This window comes from Pipistrellus kuhlii, unplaced genomic scaffold, assembly GCF_014108245.1.
Source record: "Pipistrellus kuhlii isolate mPipKuh1 unplaced genomic scaffold, mPipKuh1.p scaffold_m20_p_19, whole genome shotgun sequence".
Lineage (NCBI taxonomy): Eukaryota > Metazoa > Chordata > Mammalia > Chiroptera > Vespertilionidae > Pipistrellus > Pipistrellus kuhlii.
In genome coordinates this window covers 21,210,333-21,230,882 of record NW_023425504.1, presented here as the reverse complement: position 1 = coordinate 21,230,882, position 20,550 = coordinate 21,210,333, and the positions used below count along the sequence as shown (strand labels likewise).

Below are 20,550 nucleotides of genomic sequence, written 5' to 3'. Positions count from 1 at the left end.
TTTCTATCCCTCTCCCTCCTCTGAAATCAATAAAAAAATATTTTAAAAAATGAGTATACTAACCACTTGAAATAAAGCATTGCATATTCACTACTAAAAGTAACCACATAAAGATCTGAAAAGGTGAAACTCAGCTTGTATAGATCAACACCTCAGGTGACCAAAGGACCTGTAGGTGAGAAGACAAATTATTTTTTATCTCCATCCTTTATCCACTTTGACATTTGTTCTGCTTATAATAAATACCTGCACTGTATGATTTTCGTTGACCTCATCTTACTGGGCAAGTTTACAGAGTAAGGAGGCAGTATTCACACTTATCCTATTTAATAAAAGCCTAATATGCAAATTGTCCCTTCAACCAATGGAAGTTGAACTGCTCACTATGACATGTGATGACCACCAGGGGGTAGCGTGGAACATGGCGGGCATTGGTAATGAGTGACCTCTCGCTGGCTACTTGGGGGCAGGGACTGGGTGCCCTGAGAGGAGCCTGTTCTGCATTCACCAGGCTTTTCCAGGTTAGCTAGGCTGCAGCCAGCAGGACCACAGGGGTCCATTGGGCTCCCTGTGGGTTCCCACAGGAGCTGGTTTGCAAGTTCGGCCTGGAGAGAGCGTGCTGCCTGCCCGGCTTCTGTGCGACCCAGAGGCCCAGGCTGCACCCTGGCCTGCGGAGTCTGGTAGAGCTCACCTTATCTCCGAGTGGGGACTCAGGTGCTGTGACTGATGGAGGTCCCTGGGGGCCCAGGTGCTGCCCAGGACCCAGAGGTCAGTTGGGACCTGCACTTCAATTGCAGGCCAGGCCCATGTATGAATTTCATGCATCAGGCCTCTAGTCCTATCTAATACTATCTAATAAAGAGGGAATATGCTAATTGACTGCCACACCCTCAAAGTTGGCGGTGCCCATAGCCATAAGATGGTGGTGCCCAGTCCCCTCAGCCCCACTGGGGTGGCAGGCACATATTATAGCACGGCTGGGCCCGCCTCCAGGCAGGCCTGGTGGCTCTGTGTGCCTAACACCTAAGTCCCCCAGTCCCCTCCGCCCCTCAGCTGTCCAGGGATGCAGGCAAGCTTCGGATGGTGGCTGCCCAGCTGCCCAGGGCTGCCCTAGTTTCAGGTAAGCTGGGCTGGCCAAGGCTTGGGCTGCCGGCAGTGGCAGCAGCAGAGCTGTGATGGGGCATTGCCTTCCCTTGATGGCCAGGCTGCTTCTCGCCCCTGAGAGCTCCTGGACTGTGAGAGGGGGCAGGCTGGGCTAAGGGACCGCCCCCCCCCCCTCCAGTGCATGAATTTTCATGCACCAGGCCTCTAGTACTTTATATTGTGTTATGATTATGAAATTCTTTTTAAAAAAAATATATTTTATTGATTTTTTTACAGAGAGGAAGGGAGAGAGATAGAAAGCTAGAAATGTCGATGAGAGAGAAACATCGACCAGCCGCCTCTTGCACACCCCCTACTGGGGATGTGCCCACAACCAATGTACATGCCCTTGACCGGAATCGAACCTGGGACCTTTCAGTCTGCAGACCGACGCTCTACCGCTGAGCCAAACCGGCTTCGGGCGATGATGAAATTCTTGAAGGAAAGTCATGGTCATGACTGCAAAGTTAATATAACCTCTGATCTACATTTAGTGCTGCACAGGCCTCATTTAATTGGTAGTTATGAGAACTACCTGGAAAGGAAGAAAGAGGGCAAAGAGTACAGAAAGGGATACATAAGACTTATTGACAACATTACTAAATCTGTCACTAAATCTACTGAGGTTTAGGCCTGTTATCTCTCAACTGTTCTTCTGGGCAGGGATCATTTACTAAGTTTATTTCCTTAGGTGAATGTCAGGACTGTATAGTGAGCGGCAACAAAATGACAGGTAGAAATCAGTTGGTCAACATTAGGGTCTGAATTCTTCACCTCTGTTTTTGTGTGGCATCTGCTATGAAATTTAGGTTTATTTTTATGTTCTACTGCTTGGGAGTGAACCAGATTAAGGCATTTGGAAGCTAGATTATAGTGGTGCTTTGTAGCCTGCATTGCTCTTGATTGTTTGCAAGTGCACTTAGCCAGAAGGGTTTTCATACAGCAATTACAGGATGGGGTGGTCTGGCCATGGGCCTCTGGTCCATAATTCACCTGCTCTTAAAGAGTTGAAATGGGAAACACTGCCATTCATTTGGTTGTATTTACTATCTTTGATTTTAAAAAATATATATTTTATTGATTTTTCACTGAGAGGAAGAGAGAGAGATAGTTAGAAACATCGATGAGAGAGAAACATCGACCAGCCGCCTCCTGCACACCCCCTACTGGGGATGTGCCCGCAACCAATGTACATGCCCTTGTCTGGAATCGAACCCGGGACCCTTCAGTCCACAGGCGGATGCTCTATCCACTGAGCCAAATCGGTATGGGCTACTATCTTTGATTTTAAATAGATACCATATTCACATAATTCAAAAATCTAACTAACAATATAAGGTATTCAGTGAAAAAAACTTGCTCTAATCCCCTGCCCAGCACTTGCCGAATTTTCACACCATCCAGAAAGGTCTCTTTATGTGTGTGTAAATACACATATTCTTTAGTCTTCCATAATGAAGAATAGTTCCATTTGAAATTACATTTACCAGGCTTCCATAATTCTTTCTAGGGTCAAGTGAAATAGTCAATAGGAAAAGGGTTAGAGAAGGTTAGAAGAGAAGTGGAGGTGTGTGTGTAGGGGGTAGAGTGGGGAGGGTCATGGCCCTGTCCTTTGGGAAACATCTATGAAAAAAAAGGAACATTTTTACTATCAGCAATTCCAACTCTTAAAGACATTTCTGATTTCTCCCATGAGGAAACAAGAGTTCAGGGATGGGAAGCGATCACCTTATCACATGTGTCAAACACAAGGCCCGCGGGCCAAATCCATCCCGCCAGGCCTTGCAATGTGGCCCGCACCGCGCTGTCATCACTGCACTCCGCTGCGTTTCCATCACAATGACAGTTTATGACTGTTCAGTAAACCATTCGGCCCGCGATTTAGGCTGGATTTTAGATTTTGGCCCCTTCTCTGATTGAGTTCGACACCCCTACCTTAGATAGTGGCAAAAGTGAGACTAGAATCCTAGTGTTTTGACACAATCTAGTGTGCTTTCAACTTTTTTTGCAGTTCACTTCAACAAACTGCTAAGTAAATGCTACATGCCAGGCACTGTGCCTCAGATTTGAATACAATGCAGCCTTGCCCTGCAGGAGCTCACAGAGTGAAAGACAATGACAGGAAGGGGTGATGAGTACTATGGCAGAGGTTTGCAGAAGGTGCTGTGGGGAGCATAGAGATGGCGCCTGACCCAGTGTTCTGGTTGGAGGAGGGAAAGGGCTTTGGATAGATATCCACGTGATGCCCACACCTGGCCAAATCTTGAAGATTGGGTAGAATTTACAAGATAAACAACTGACAGGAGGACATCATGCAGAAAAAAAATAGGGTGCGTGTGGGTACACAAACTAGTATGACTGTGTGGGAGCAATCTATAAGCAGTTGTGCAGAGCTAGAGCAAAGATCTCAAAGCAGGAAGTAGAGGGAAAGGGGACAGGAAACATTGGCACCCTCTGCAAGGCAGGAAGCAGGAGAGTGAGATGGTGGTGACTTGCATACATCTATCTGGCTGCTCTGAAAAGGATGGACTGAAGCAGTGGTTTTCAGCCGGGGCGAGTTTGCCCTCCAAGACACATTTGGAAAGTCTGGAGACTTTTTTTCCACTGTCACAACATGGGGTGTTGGGGGAGTTGTTACTGCCATCTAGTGGTTAGAGGCCAGCAATGCTAAATGTCTTACAATGCAGAGGACAGCCCCAGGACAGTTTTAGGTAGCCCAAAGTGTCAATAGTACTGAGATAGAAACCCTGAAAACAGTAGCAGGACCTCCATCAAGGAAGATAACAGGAAATATATATTTTTTAATTTATTCTTTTCATGAGTATATAGAAGCAATTCCCTTTCTCCCACTCCTAATTCTTTTTTCATTAACTTGAAGATTCTAGGTTCTCCCTTGGCTCCTCTGTGAACCCGAACTTTATCACTTCCCTGGAGGCATTTGTTTCTCAAAAATGTATCCTGGCCCTAGCCGGTTTGGCTCAGTGGATAGAGCATCTGCCTACGGACCAAAGGGTCCCAGGTAAGATTCTGGTCAAAGGTGTGTACTTCGTGCAGGCTCCTCCCTGAGACCTGTGCCCTGGTCAGGGAACGTGCAGGAGGCAACCAATCGATGTGTTTCTTTCACATTGATGTTTCTGTCTTTCCTTCTCTTCCACTCTTCCTAAAAATCAATGGGAAAATACCCTCATATGGGGCTTAACAACAACAAAAACAAACAAACAAATAAATAAAATATATATTCCACCGAAACTGGTTTGGCTTAGTGGATGGAGCATCAGCCTGCAGACTGAAAGGTCCCAGGTTCGATTTAGTCAAGGGCATGTACCTTGGTTGTGGGCACATCCCCAGTGAGGGGTATGCAGGAGGCAGCTGGTCGATGTTTCTTTCTCACCAATGTTTCTAACTCTATCCCTCTCCCTTCCTCTCTGTAAAAAAATCAATAAAATATATTTTAAAAATGTATCCCAACTCATTGTAGTGTTGTGCTTCAGGCTGAGAAAGCAAAGAAAAAACCCTTCCCTTTTTGAGGAGTTGATATGCAATATTGGGAGGATTGGGAGGACCATCACATTAGAAGGCTCCACCACCTGTCAGCTGTGTGACCTTAGGCAAGTCACTTCACTGCTCTGAGCCTCAGGTCTCCTAGCTCTCAAGTGAAGATAGAACATCCTCTGCAGACATCCTTGGGTATCTGAGATTGTCATGAAGTCATGTATATAAAATAGTTTGTAATGGTACAACCCTGTGTGTGTGAAAGGGATCATTGCTGGTATTATAAGCATCCCTTGAACAGCTATCTAGGACACCCCCATATCCCTCAAAGGCACATATCCAAATTATATCCAAATGTAATGTCAGGAGGATCCTTGGTCCCAGTGCATAACTAAGTGTAGGTGGCGGCAGCAGTCTTGGAGTCCCACCTAGAATAAATGATCACAACCAAAGTGCTATATTCTCAGAGCACTGCAAACAAAGACAACAGACCACCCTGACCTCAATTGCTCTGAAGGTATTTTCTGGAAACAAAGAGGAAAATCTAGCTAAATGCCACTGTGAGAACCAAGTTCCTGGTTACCCCTCTAAACAGTTTCCACTTGTTTTAAGAGAAGGTGGTGACTAGATGGGATTGAAACCACCACCATACTCAAAAGGAAGCTTCTGGGTAAGAGTGGGGAATGGGGTGAAAGTTAAACATCACTTGTTGTTTTTTTTTGTTTTTTTTTAAAAATATATTTTATTGATTTTTATACAGAGAGGAAGGGAGAGAGATAGAGAGCTAGAAACATCAATGAGAGAGAGTCATTGATCAGCTGCCTCCTGCACACCCCCTACCGGGGATATGCCCACAACCAAGGTACATGCCCTTGACTGGAATCGAACCCGGGACCCTTCAGTCCCCAAGCCGACGCTCTATCCATTGAGCCAAACCGGTCCCGGCAACATCACTTGGTTTTTAATATTTCATATCACCTTGATACTTCTGTGACTTGAGAACTCAAATTCTCCTACTCTTGTGAGACACAAAACACATGGAAAAAATAGAGTTTTTTCTTTACTGAGTATGGTGATGCAGATTTTAGGCAACTAAAGAGACTGGCACTCAGCTTCTTGGTTTGGGTCTGTGTGCTTGTATAATTTTCCCCTTCTCCCTCCCCCACCCCTCACCCCCTAACCAAATATTTAACCTCTGAGGTCTGTATACTCTAGAATATTCTTTTGGGATGTGCTCTTCCTTGTTTTCCAGACAAAGCTGGAGCAGACCCTACAGCACACTGAATTAGAGATGAAGAATCCTATCTAATAAAAGAGAAACATGCAAATTGACCATACCTTCGCTACACCCACCAGCCACTTAGGAGTGAGTATGCAAATTAACCCAACCAAGATGGTGGTTAATTTGCATATCCAGGTGCAGAGCGAAGACTGAAGACAAGTAGAAGGAAACCAAACCCTGCAGAAGGGAGTAAAGCTCCAGAGAAGCAAGCAAGCAGGGTGGTGGAGAAGGGAGGGAAGCATCTGGGGCAGCAGAGAAGAGAGGGAAGCAGGGGGTGGGGAAGAAGGGAGGGAAACAGGAGGGGCAGGGGAAAAGGGAAGGAAGCAGGCGGGGCGGTGGAGAAGGGAGGGAAGTAGATGGGGCAACAGAGACCACTGCAGGAAGCCCTATTGCAAGAATCTTTCTTCAAGGGGCCTCTAGTTTTCCTATAACATTCATATTTTGATACATTGTTGATAAGAGATAAGAGAAAGAAATGTAAAGAATAAGTGCGGAAGGGGAAACCAAGATGGCGACATAAGTAAACAGCTAAACCGCTGCCTCACACAACAATTTCAAAACTACAACTAAAAGACAAAACATCTATCACCCAGGACCCCAGGAAAGCTGGCTGAGTGGAAGTTCTACAACTAGAAGGAAAGAGAAAAGAGCAATGAGATGTGTACAAGCATTAAAAAGCTGAGGTATGGAGGCGTGCGAATCAGGCCGACAGCAGGCGATTGGATGTGCTGCTTTTTTCAACCCGAAGGGAAACAAGCTCCCGATTACTCTGAACTACAGTTTCTGGGGAGACGCTGGGGACCCAAACTCCTACGGGGAGAAGCTGGACTATCTACCATCAGGTTGGAAAGTAAGGGTGGCTTATTTGCAGAGGTGCCCGCAGCAATCATTTACTGCACTGGGGTGCAGGACATCGGGAATTGGAAACGTGGAGATACAGAGACAGCTGACTGGGAGCCATTGCTGTTTGCCACGCCCTAACCTAGTGACTACCTGAGACCCCGCCCTGCACAATCTACAAACACACCCAAGCTTCACCCAGTGGCTTTTGCATATAACTGGCCTGCCCTATCACAGCTTAACCTAACAAACTGCAGCTCTGGTCAGATAGTTTCAAAACCTCCAAAGAGGAGAAAACTGTAGTTCTCGCTGTAGCTCCTGTTGGGTGGCCCCAGACAGTAGCTGAGCTGCACCCCATTGGAGATCCAGAAGCTAGTGTATCTAGAGGTCAGTGTGAGACAACACCAGATTCCAAATACTCACATCCATAAGTGACACATTCAAGAGGCAGACAGTGAGCACCAAAGCCCCACTGAAGCAAGTCTTGCCCCATAAGCATGTCTCCAGCACAGCAGTTCTTCCATTATAGACAGAGTGGATCCTCACAGCCAATTGGCCTGGAGGTCAATTCCTCCCAGTGACACCAACAACAATCAAGACTTAACTACAACAGGCTGTACACACAGTCCACAAAGGGTGCACCAAGAGTGTCCACCTCAGGTAACTGGGAGGCCGACCCACTGGGCAAGGTAGGACACCTAGCACACAAAGCCCACCCTATCAATTTAGGGAAGCAGGGAAAATGTGGAGACAAAGAAATCACAAATGAAAGAATTGGAGGAAAACAAACAACTGGATATAGAGTCCAAAACCATGGTTATAAGGTTTTTTAAGAATTTCCTAGAAAAGGCCGATAAATTTAATGAGACCCTTGAGGATATGAAAAAGGACCAACTAAAAATTAAACATACACTGACTGAAATAAAAATATTATACAGAGACCCAATAGCAGACTAGAGGATCACAAAAATCAAGTTAAAGATTTGAAATACAAAGAAGCAAAAAACACTCAACCGGGAAAGCAAAAAGAAAAAAGAATCCAAAAAGTTGAAGATAGTGTAAGAAGCCTTTGGGACAATTTCAAGTGTACCAACATCCGAATTATGGGGGTGCCAGAAGAAGAGAGAGAGCAAGATATTGAAAACCTATTTGAAGAAATAATGACAGAAAACTTCCCCCACCTTGGTGAAAGAAATAGACTTACAAGTCCAGGAAGTGCACAGAACCCCAAACAAAAGGAATCAAAAGAGGACCATACCAAGACAAATCATAATTAAAATGCCAAGGGCAAAAGACAAAGAGAGAATATTAAAAGCAGCAAGAGAAAAACAGTTACCTACAAGGGAGCACCCATATGGTTGTCAGCTGATTTCTCAACAAAAACTATGCAGGCCATATGGGAGTGACAAGAAATATTCAAAGTGATGAATAGCAAGAACCTACAACCAAGATTACTCTATCCAGCAAAGCTATGATTCGGAATTGAAGGTCAGATAAAGAGCTTCACAGATAAGAAAAAGCTAAAGGAGTTCATCACCACCAAACCAGTATTATATGAAATGCTGAAAGGTATTCTTTAAGAAGAGGAAGAAGAAGACAAAAGTAAAGATAGAAATTATGAACAACAAATACATAGGTATGAACAAGTGAATCTAAAAAATTAAGTGAATAAAAAAATCTGAGGATCAGAATAAACTGGTGAATATAATAGAATCAGAGGCATACAAATGAGTGGACTGATAATTCTCAGGGGGAAAGAAGTATGAGGGGTGCAGGAAGAAACTGGACAAAATTCGTACACCTATGGATGAGGACAGTGGTAGGGAGGTAAGTGCAGAGGGTGGGGTGGGAAGTAGGTGGAAGGGAGCTATGGGGGGGAAAAGGAGAAACAATTGTAATAATGTGAACAAAAAAGATTTATTAAATTAAAAAAAGAATAAATGCAGAGCTATGCTTGCATAACTGTAATTGTTGAGTGTTTCTTTGACTTATCTGTGTACACTATATGTCTGATGCTATTGGCTATAATAGACCTTCTTCACTGTCCAAAGGCTTTTTTGCAATGAAGAGCCAAATCCGTGCTTTGGGGATTTCCACAAAATTTGATTCAGGGTTAGAGACTTAATTGTTCTTTTCAAGGCATCACTGAGAAAATGGCCTAGCAGCTCTTACTGTGTAAACACATATAATTGCTGGTTTATTAATTTGAACACATTTTTCGATCTGTTGTTTTGTTTCTTGGCAGGTAACTTCCTCAGTTCTGGAAAGCATGGAGAAACCAATTATTATACAGGGTGTCCCCAAAAAATGTATACATACATTAACAGCTGATAGCTCCATTTTGAAAATGAAATGTATTTTTAAAAAATATTTTTGTATTGATTTCAGAGAGGGAGAGGAAGAGAGAGATAGAAACCTCAATGATAAGAGAAAAATCATTGATCGGCTGCCTCCTGCACATCTCCCACTGGGGATCGAGCCTGCAACCTGGGCATGTACCCTGACTGGGAATTGAACTGTGACCTCCTGGTTCATTCAACCACTGAGCCACTCTGGCCTGGTAATGAAATGTATTTTATTTATTTCTATTTTTATTTATTTTTAAAAATATATTTTATTGATATTTTAGAGAGGAAGGGAGATGGATAGACAGTTAGAAACATTTATCAGCTGCCTCCTGCACACCCCGCACTGGGGATGTGCCTGCAACCCAGGTACATGCCCTTGACCAGAATCAAACCTGGGACCTTTCAGTCTGCAGGCAAACGCTCTATCCACTGAGCCAAACCAGTCCTGGCTGTATTTTATTTTTTAATTTAAAAAAACTATAATATATATGTATGTATAAAATTGATTTTAGAGAGGAAGAGAGAGAGAGAGAGAGACAGAAACATCAATGATGACAAAGAATCATTGATCAGTTACCTTCTGCATGCCCTCCACTGGGGACTGAGCCCACAACCTGGCTATGTCCCCTTGACCAGAATCCATCCTGGGACCCTTCAGTCCACAGGCCGACTCTTTATCCACTGAGCCAAACCAGCTAGGGCTAAAATTTATTTTAATAAATTCTGCCTTTATAATTATTCAAACTGTATGTATACATTTTGTGGAACACCCTATATATGGGCTAGATGCAGGGGTCCTCAAACTTTTTAAAGTGGGGGCCAGATCACGGTCCCTCAGAGAGCTGGAGGGCCGGACTATATGAACTACTAATTCCTACTGTAACACCTCGGCTGCACTCACTGCCCAAAAAACCTGGCGGGCCGGATCAGACTCCTCTGCGGGCCGCATGTGGCCCGCGGGCCGTAGTTTGAAGACGCCTGTTCAGATAATAAAATTTACAAACAAGTATGCAATTTCTTTTTTAAAAAATATATCTTATTGATTTTTTATAGAGAGGAAGAGAGAGGGATAGAGAGTTAGAAACATAGATGAGAGAGAATCATTGATCAGCTGCTTCTTGCACACCCCCTACCAGTGATGTGTCCGCAACCAAGGTAAATGCCCTTGATTGGAATTGAACCTGGGACTCTTCAGTCCACAGACTGACACTCTATCCATTGAGCCAAACTGGTTTTGGGCAAGTATGCAATTTCAATTATGACCCCAAAGAACTATAATTCTAAAAGCAGTAGAAAAAAGGTAAGGAAAACAGTGGAAACACTGAGCATTATTGCCCCAACAAGACAAAAATCTTTCCCATGTGTTTAAGATTTTCTACCTCACCTGTCCCACTGTGTGCCATCTACCACACAGCTAGGGAGTATCAGTTTCATTCAGCAGATAGTTTTACTTTTAGGTATAATATCATTTGTTTCTATAGGCCAGAAAACAGACAGCATCTAGAAGCCCACTTTCTTATCTCTAAGAGCCTAGTCTATGGGGTGGGGTAGGTCAGGTCTCTAGGGCAACCCTGGAGTTTTCATCCAGTGCCTGTAGTTGTGATTGTGGCTCAGGACAACAAGGCATCACTATCAAAAGTCCAGGCAGCTCTGGCCAGTTTTGCTCAGTGGATAGAGCATCGGCCTGTGGACTGAAGGCTCCCTGGTTTGATTCTGGTCAAGGGCACATGCCTGGATTGTGGGCTCAATCCACAGTAGGGGCGTGCAGGAGGCAGCCAATCAATGATTCTCTCTCATCATTGGTGTTTCTATCTCTCTCTCTCTCTCCCTCTCCCTTCCTCTCTGAAATCAATAAAAATATATTTTTTAAAAAGTCCAGGCAACCAAGAACAGCTCTGCTATAGTACTCATATTCTAACTGAAGCACTGTTCAATGATGCACTTGCCCTTTGGCAGCCCTGCATGCTCAAGGATGGCTGGAATGTTCTGAGAGGTCTTTGCGACATCATGACTCTCAGGGGTCTGCCCATCTGGGACTGCCCACTACTGTATTTTAGGTCTGTGGATTTTACTATTGGAGGATGGGCCTCAGCTTAGGAAAGGTCTTGGGCTCCTACAACTTCCTTCCCTTTTTAGAACGGAAGCACATCACTTAGCCACATTTAATTAAAAACTGCCTAAGTCCAAGATGCCTTGCTATGTTTGACTTGCTAGTTACCTTTTCATATGAGCACACCTTATCTTTCTAACTAGATTACAAGTGTATTGAGGGTAGGAACTTTGTCTTATTCGGTTTTACTTCCCCACAGCACATGCCATTCCTGTGCTTTGCAGGTACCTAAAAGATATGTGCTAGCTGAAACCGGTTTGGCTCAGTGGAGCGTCAGTCTTCGGACTGAAAGGTCCCAGGTTCGATTCCGATCAGGGGCATGTATTGTACATTGGTTGCGGGCACATCCCCGGTGGGGGGTGTGCAGGAGGCAGCTGGTCGATGTTTCTCTCTCACCGAAGTTTCTAGCTCTCTATCTCTCTCCCTTCCTCTCTGTAAAAAATCAATAAAAAAGAAAAAATATATGTGCTAGCAGACTGGGTTCACTTGACAAGGGAATGTTAGCATTTAGCCAGAGCTTCATCCCCAAAAGCTGACATCCTTGCTAGGCATAGATAGGAAGAAGGAAGAGGAGGGAGAGGGAAAAACAATAAGTTAAATAGGGGGGGGGGGGAGATAAATAAGGGAAGGCAGTGATAGGGTGAGCTTGAGGGTATAAAGGTAGAGAAGGAAGAAACTGAGATGAAATGAACATGACTGAGGGGACACAGGTGGAAAAGAATATCATTTAAGTCCCAGGGTATGAAGTCCTGAAAGAGGATTCCCTCCCTTCCTGTGCTCTGATGTTAGCCACCCCTATATCCATCCTACAAAACTCTCACCCACAGGCACAGGCAGGGCAAGTGAGACCCTGCCTCTCTCCCCAGGGTCTGTCCAGCCAGGCAGCCTTAGGGTCCAGATGGGCAGGACCCAGATGGGTAAGCCTGGCCCTCTGTCTCCTAGGACCAGACACAACATAAACTTGACACCCACTCACCCAGGATGGCCTGCTGCCTAGAAGGAGACTCCCTAAATATTGTCTGGGCATTCAGAAGCGGTTCTTATTTGTGCACAGGCTCCATGATAAGTGATTGATGGGTGCATCGGTCACCCATTGTTAGTGCATTGGGGAGGCAGGGCTCACAAATGATAGGGGAGGCTCAGGGAATCAAGGTGGGGACTGGGGTTTGGGACTTCACAGCCTGCAGAGTCTATTTCCCTCCTGAGGAGTAAGAGGCTGAGCTTCTGGCCAGCTCCTCCTCCCTGGCCCCACCTGCTTGTTGCACCTCCCCCTCCCCCTTGGGGTCTTCCAAGCCACTTCTCTACACTTACCTGCATGGGGAGAGAAGTGTCAGGTTTGGAAGAACATGTCCTCGGTGCTGTCTGAGAGTTCAAAAGGCCTCGAGGCAGAATTTGTAGTTTCAGTGAGGGCCTTGGCTGGAAGGTAAAGTTCTGGCTTATGGGAGTTTAAGCTCCTACTTCAAAGAGGAGCCTTTCTAATCTACTGGGGCATTTCTTCTCGCTCTCCTCATGAAAGCATTTTTCCCACAATGAGTTTCTCATCCGTTGCCTGCATCTCTCTCTCCCCTGGACAATTGAGAACCCAGCTGCCAAAGTGAAGATGGTGGCATAGGTAAACACCTGTACTTGCTGCCTCTCACAACCACATCAAAATTACAACTAAAAGACAGAACAACTATCATCCAGAACTGCGGGAAAGCTGGCTGAGTGGAAGTTCTACAACTAGAAGTAAAGAAAAAAGCACATTGAGACTGGAAGGAGGTGCAGAGGCACATGTACGGAATGGCTGGCAACCGGGTAAACTGCTTTTTTAATTGGGAGGGAGATACAAATTCCTGATTGCTCTGAATTCCAGTTCTGGGCAAGACATTGGGGACCCAGATACATGCAGGGAGAAACTGGACTGTCTGGCATCGGAATAGGAATGTGAGGACGGTTTTCTTCCAGATGGAGGTGCTAGCAGTGATCATTGTTCCTGCGCCTGGACCTCTCTGGTGCAGGGCTGACTGGAAACTATTGCTGTTTGCTCCACCCTGGTGATTTCCTGAGACCCCACCCCACCCAATTTACAACCCTACCCAAGATGTGCACAGTGGCTTTTGCATATGAATGGCCTGTCCTTTCACAGCCTAAAACCTAACAAATTGCAGCTGGGTCAGAGTGCTCCAAAGCTTCCAAAAGAAGGCCCAAGCCTTGGCAACAGCAGCCTGCCTTACTTCACAGCTGGACCTCATCTGAGCACTTCTAAACCCCAAACAAAGAGGAGGAATCTGCAGATCTCTGTGTAGCTCCTGCTGGGTGACCTCAGGCAGTGGTTGACTGCAACTCCTTGGAGATGCAAGAGCTAGTGTACCCAGGGGTCAGTGTGAGATCATACCAGATTACAACTCTTCACATCCATAAGTGACACACTCAAGGGGTAGACTTAGTGAGCACCAAGGCCCCACTGAAGCAAGTCCTGCCCCATAAGGGTGTCTCCTGCACAGCAGCTCTCCCACTATAGACACAGCTGGTCCTCAGAGCCAGTTGGCCTGGAGATCAATTCCTCCCAGTGAAACCAACAACAATCAAGGTTTCACTACAAGACTGTGCACACAGCCCACAAAGGGGTACACCAAGAGTGTCCACCTCAGGTAATTAGGGAGGCTGAGCCACTGGGCCCTATAGGACACTTACCAAACAAGGCCACTCTATCAACACTGGGAAGCAACCAAAATGCAGAGACAAAGATACAGGTCACAAATGAAAGAAATGGAGGAAAGCAAAATACTGGTTATAGAGTTCAAAACTACAGTTACAAGGTTACTCAAGAATCTTCTAGAAACCCCTGAGGAACTTAGTAAGATCTTCAAGGATCTTAGTGATAATGCCAAACAAATAGAAAAGGACCAGTCAAGAATTAAGCACACACTGACTGAAATAAAGAATAATATACAGGGATTCAACAGTAGACTAGCAGTTCCCAAGAATCAAGTCACAGATTTGAAATATGAGGAAGCAAAAAACACCCAACAGGAAGAGCAAAAAGAAAAACGAATCCAAAAGTATGAAGATAATGTAAGGAGCCTCTGGGACAATTTCAAGCATACCAACATCAGAATTATGAGGGTGCCAGAAGAAGAGAGAGAACAAGATATTGAAAACCTAGTTGAAGAAATAGTGGTTCTCTGGAGAGTGCAAAGTTGAAGCTTCCTGGTGAAGCTGCCCAAATGACATGCCTATAATGTCTAGCTTCCCTTTTGCTCCATTTCTATTATTAACTAGAGGCCCAGTGCATGAAATTCGTGCTGGGGTAGGATCCCTAGCAGCTGCCAGCTGCCTGCTGCCAGCTGGGGCCTCCCTTCACTCCATGCCACCCTGATCATAACAAGCGATCGAACCCCTGGTTGATCGAACTTGGGAGGGGACACTTTTCATATTAGGCCTTTATACAGTGAGTGGCCAGATTATTATGATCTTTGAACACATAATAATCTGGCCACTCAGTATATATATATTAGGGGCCCGGTGCATGAATTCGTGCATGGATGGGATCCAGCCAGCCTGGCCAGGGGGAGGGGACATGGGCTATTGGCCAGCCTGCCTGCTGGTCGAACTCCTAGTTGAGGGGACAATTTGCATATTAGCCTTTTATTATATAGAATATACACTGAGTGGCCAGATTATTGTGCATTCAGAGATCATAATATTCTGGCCACTCAGTGTATATATAGATAATTAGCTAATTATAATTGTATCAACCACACCATCTCATCAGCAGGCTCCTTGTGTGTGGGACCTCGATATATGTAGTGTCTTCAGACAGTGAACTCAACATTTCTTCCTTTATAAAGAAGACACTTAGCGCCGAAACCGGTTTGGCTCAGTGGATAGAGCGTCAGCCTGCGGACTAAAAGGTTCCAGGTTCGATTCTGGTCAACGGCATGTACCTTGGTTGCAGGCACATCCCCAGTAGGGGGTGTGCAAGAGGCAGCTGATCGATGATTCTCTCTCCTCGATGTTTCTAACTCTCTATCCCTCTCTCTTCCTCTCTGTAAAAAATCAATAAAATATATTAAAAAAAAAAAAAAAAGAAGAAGACACTTAGCAAAGAACTTTCCTTTCTTTGTTGGGCTTGAGACCAAGTGTCTGAGGGTGAGAAGCCAACCATTCATATATAGAGCACAGTTATCAAGGGCAGGGGCTCCCAGCCCTTGAAATTTCATGGATTAATAAAATAAATAAAATAAAACTGGGCCCTATCACAGGGCCTACAACTTTAATTAATTTTGTTACTCCTCACCCAAGGATATTTTTTCATTGATTTTTAGGAGAGTGGGAGAGAGAGGGAAAGACAGAGAGAAACATCAATGTGAGAGAAACACAGCGATTGGTTGCCTCCTGCACCAGTCCTAACCAGGGCCTGGGCCAAGGTACATGCCCTTGACTGGAATCAAACCTGGACTCTTTGGTCTGCAGGTCGATGCTCTATCCACTGAGCCAAACCGGCTATGGTGGGCCTACAACTTTTGATTTCATCATTCAAAATAACACTTTATAATATCACAGCTATTAAAGATAATACTGGAGATAATATTTAACCATTACAGAGAGACTTTATGAAGTATCAGGCACTATTCTCAGTCTTTACATGAATTATCTAATTCTTTTAAAAACACTTTTTTATTATCCCCATTTTATTACAAAGAAACTTAGAAATGTTAAATAACTTATTCCTGGGCCTATGCTGATAACCATTATAGTATAAGGTCATCTTGGATTCATAAAAGGTATCTTTGAAAAAAACTCAGTAAATGAATGGGATGCACCAAATATGATGTATGTTCCTTCAAAAATCCAAGTATCATATTTCAACTAATCTAAGACACCATCATTTGAAAGGTACATCTTCATTTATATTCCACTGTGAAGAATTTTTAAGAATCTCAAGCTCTACCGACTGAGCTAACCGGGCACTTGCTCCACTGTGAACAATTTTTAAAAACACTATCAATTAACCATAATAGCCGAAACCGGTTTGGCTCAGTGATAGAGCGTTGGTCTGCGGACTGAAGAGTCCCGGGTTCGATACCGGTCAGGGGCATGTACATTGGTTGCGGGCACATCCCCGGTGGAGGGTGTGCAGGAGGCAGCTGGTCGATGTTTCTCTCTCATCGACGTTTCTAGCTCTCTGTCTTTCTCCCTTCCTCTCTGCAAAAAATCAATAAAATATATTTTTTAAAAAATTTAACCATAATATTGTTACAGAAAAGGGGTCCTGGCCCTGAGCAGGTCTGCCTAGGGCCAGCTGATGGTGTGTGGGTTTCCTGTAGGAAAAGTTTTGTGTAGGAAAAGTTTCACCACAGTCCAGGTGAATTTTAGAGGATGTTTATGAAAGCTGGGGACAGTAACACAAGGAAGGGCTGGGGAAATGAGCTTCAGCTGGTCTGCTTTGGCTCACTAAGAAGTCAGAGAAAGGGGGGCCTTGGAGACAGGTTCAGAGGGTTTATCTGGGACAAACTGCTGCTGCCCATTGCTACCCTGGTTGCAGGCCTTGTGGGGTCCCCTAGAATTTAGGAGATGCATGCCTATGGGGGAAGAAGAGGAGGTGGAGGTGCTGGTGCGCTCCTTCAGGGTCATGGCCCTCACTGATTGGTCAGTGTCAGGGCAAGGGGCCCTTAGTCATTGCAGCTGGTCCTGGTGTCACCCACCTGGTTTTGCTGCTTTCTGGGTCAGGAGCTGAAATACAACTGAGGCCTAGATGTTTCTAGGAAGGTGACTTTCTGCATCTGCTGTAAATTGATGTCAGTTTGTTCAGCTGTCTGTTTCCCTATTCCACTTGTCCTGGCTTACTGGCTTGTCTCAATATATTATTAATTATATGATGAATCCCCATTTCAGAGATGTTAAAATGTTGGGGTGGGGGGCACTGTGAATGTACTGTCACTGAATTCTTCACTTCAAAATGGATAATTTTATGTAATGTGAATTTTACCTCAATAAATTATTTTTAAAATGTGAATCAATGAAAAAAAAAAAAGACATCTTTGAAAATAATCAGGCACACAAGGGAGGTCCTACCCTCAGAATCTGGGAATAAATAAATAAAAAGTTCAGTCAACAAGTCGGATAGGTGCTCGCTTTGGCAGCACATATACTAAAATTGAAACGATACAGAGAAGATTAGCATGGTTCCTGTGCAAGGGTGACATGCAACTTCATGAAGCATTCTATATTTTTCAGACACTGGTGTCTTGTCAGGGGTGGGAATGGCTGTGTGTGTGTGTGTGTGTGTGTGTGTGTGTGTGTGTGTGAATTGGGGAAAAAGGAGACATATGTAAAACTTTAAAAAAGGAAAAAGAAGTCGGATAGGCCCTAGCCAGTTTGGCTCAGTGGATAAAGCCTCTGCTTGCGGACTGAAGGGTCCCGGGTTCAATTCAGATCAAGGGCACATGCCCTGGTTGTAGGCTCAATCCCCAATAGGGGGCGTACTGGAGGCAGCAGATCAATGATGCTCTCTCGTTATTGATGTTTCTATCTCCCCCTTTCCTTTTCTCTCTGAAATCAATAAAAACATATTTAAAAAATAAAAATACAGACTTTATATTAAAAAAAAAGAAGTCAGACGGCTCTGGGTTTGAGTTTCTGGCAACTTCTTTAACACTGTGCCCCAGTTTGTTCAATTATAATGAAAATATTAATACCTACCTCCTGGGGCTGCTGTGAGGAGCGAGTGACTTAACACACATTGAGCCCTTCACACAGTGACTAGCACACAACAAGGGCACCAATACATAGCAACTAGGAGGCTCATTGTTGCTACCCTGCCTGGCACAGCCCTGCAAGCTCATCTCCTGCTGGGGAGAAGTTGGGTATGGATGCTACAGCTTGATCCTGCTTTGGAAGTCAGGTTGTTGTGACTGACTAGCTCCCTCCTTTATTAACAAAACTAGTCAGAGTTTTCATTTGGACTCTGCTTCCCATTGGCTGAAACTGGTGTTGCCCTGGTAGCACATGTAAACATTCCCTCTTGGAATCCTGGGGAAAAGCTGCTGAGAGACTTTCTGAGGCTTCCCTGGCTACTACTTTTCCATACAAGACTCTGTTCACTCAGGTATTGGGGGTTGTTAAGGGTGGGAGGGCTTCACAAAAAGGACTTGCAGTGGTTCTCCTGATTCATCATACCTTTCATACTCATTCTGCCCACCTCTTAGGGAGAGAAGGGGAGAAAAAGTAATAGGAAAGGCCAGTCACAGGGATGATTAAGAATTGATTGTGCCCACAGATGTATGAAGATAAGGTGTGAACTGCTTCCTGAGCCCTGCTCCCTCTTTTCCTTCTCCTGTTGTAGCACAGGGCTCCCAGGGGAAGTTCTTAAGGAGGTGCTTCTATGGATAAAGCCCCCATCTCACTTGCTTTGTGTTGGGAGTCACACATTTGGCTTTCAGTCACTTCATCCAGAGGCAATTTGCTGAAGCTAGGTCACTGAATGATCAAGTCACCAAGTGGGCCATTTTCTGAAGGACTGAGTTACTGTATGGACTCACCAAAGCCTACTGAATTTACCAGTTTACCCAAAACATTTTATTGTCTTTAATTACGGAATTTACAGCAAATTACTTTGGCCAAACTGGGCTGGGGAGAGCCAGTTCTCCAAGGTTAAGGGTGTTTAGACTTCCTCACTCTTCACCCTTCATTTGGGTCTTCACAGGAGCATTTTAAGCTCTGTGTGCCTAATGCTACAGCGGGGTGGTGGTGGTGGTGGTGGTGGTCGTGGTAAACAGATCCCCAGAACTCTCTGTGAATCTTGGAGGGAGGAGGGCAGTGTAATTAAGAGCAGGGGCTGTGGAGTCGGACAGTCTGGGTGTGAGCTTGGCTTCCTTGTTTCACATGGTAACAAAAATAGGCACACTAAAAGTAGGATAGGTAGGGAAAGGTTAAGGGCATCTTTGGGGATGACAGTGGGGAAACAGGACAAGCACAGTCACCCAGGGCTAGAAATGGTATGGCCATAGGGCTGAGGGGAGAGAATGATTCCCTTACCAGACTGGGAAGTTGTGAGAGAGCTGCCCTGGAGAAGCTGCCTTTTCCATATACCAACTACTGGTGACCCTGTAGGGAGACAGCCCTCTGGGAATTTAAGACCTTCAACCTCACTCTCCTCCATTCAGCCTCATCTCCCCATTGTGTGGAACCTCCTGGAAGATAGAGGTCCTGGGAGAGCCCATTGATGTAGTCCATCCAAGCCAGCCTTCCAGGGGAGAGAGCAGGGGAGATGGGAGAGTGGATCTGGAAAGACCAGTGAAAGGTGCATGATCGCACAGGGCTTGTGGTGAGAGTTGAGACCCATAAAACATTCCAAATTGGGAGTTGCTATTTATAGAAAAATAGCTCCCTTTGGAGAGAGATACCCACTTTCCTACAGCACTCCAATGCAAGTACTGCCTGCAAGGGAGAATATTAGCTATCATTTATGATGAACATTTTACTAAAACAGGAGCTGACAAATATTTTTTAACAAGAAAAATTTTAATTACATGTGTATATATGGGAATCCCGCACACACGAGAGTAAAAAATCCAAAATACATGAGAGGTTCCGACAAATATTTTCTTTTAAAAAATATGTTTATTGATTTCAGAGAGGAAGGGAGAGGGAAAGCTAAAAACATCATTGATGAAAGAGAATCATTGATCAGCTGTCTCCTGAACACCCCCCACTGGGGATTGAGCCTGCAACCCGGGCATGTGGTCTGACCAGGAATTGAACTGTAACCTCCTGGTTTATATGTCAATGCCCAACCACTGAGCTATGATGACTGGGAAACAAATACTTTGTTTTCTTTAAAAATATATATTTTTATTGATTTCAGAGAAAAAGGAAGAGGGAGAGATAGAAACATCAATGATGACAGAGAATCAATGATTGGCTGCACTGGGGATCGAGCCCACAACCCAAGCATGTGCCCTTGACTGGAATCAAACGTGGGACCCTTCATTTCGCAGGCTGACGTTCTATCCACCAAGCCAAACTGGCTATAGGGCAACAAATATTTTCTTGATGTGATAAATCTCAAGCCATAAACCAGCATCACACTTACTGGTGTAAGGCCAGAAAGCATGCCTGTTAAAGTCAGACATAAAGGAAGGATTTAAAAAAAAAAGTATATATATATATATATATATATATATATATATATATATATATATATAATTGATTTTTTACAGAGAAGAAGAGAGAGGGATAGAGAGTTAGAAACATCGATGAGAGAGAACCATCGATTAGCTGCCTCTTACACATCCCCTACCGGGGATGTGCCCACAACCAAGGTACATGCCCTTGACTGGAATCAAACC

General features: G+C 44.6%; 1 non-coding gene across 1 annotated transcript; it reads left to right on the top strand.

Moving 5' to 3' along the window:
* Positions 1-17,327: 17,327 nt before the first annotated feature.
* On the top strand, positions 17,328-17,434 carry LOC118722230. The gene has a single exon (XR_004988938.1). It is a non-coding gene; the product is annotated as a U6 spliceosomal RNA (small nuclear RNA).
* The last annotated feature ends 3,116 nt before the right edge of the window (positions 17,435-20,550 follow it).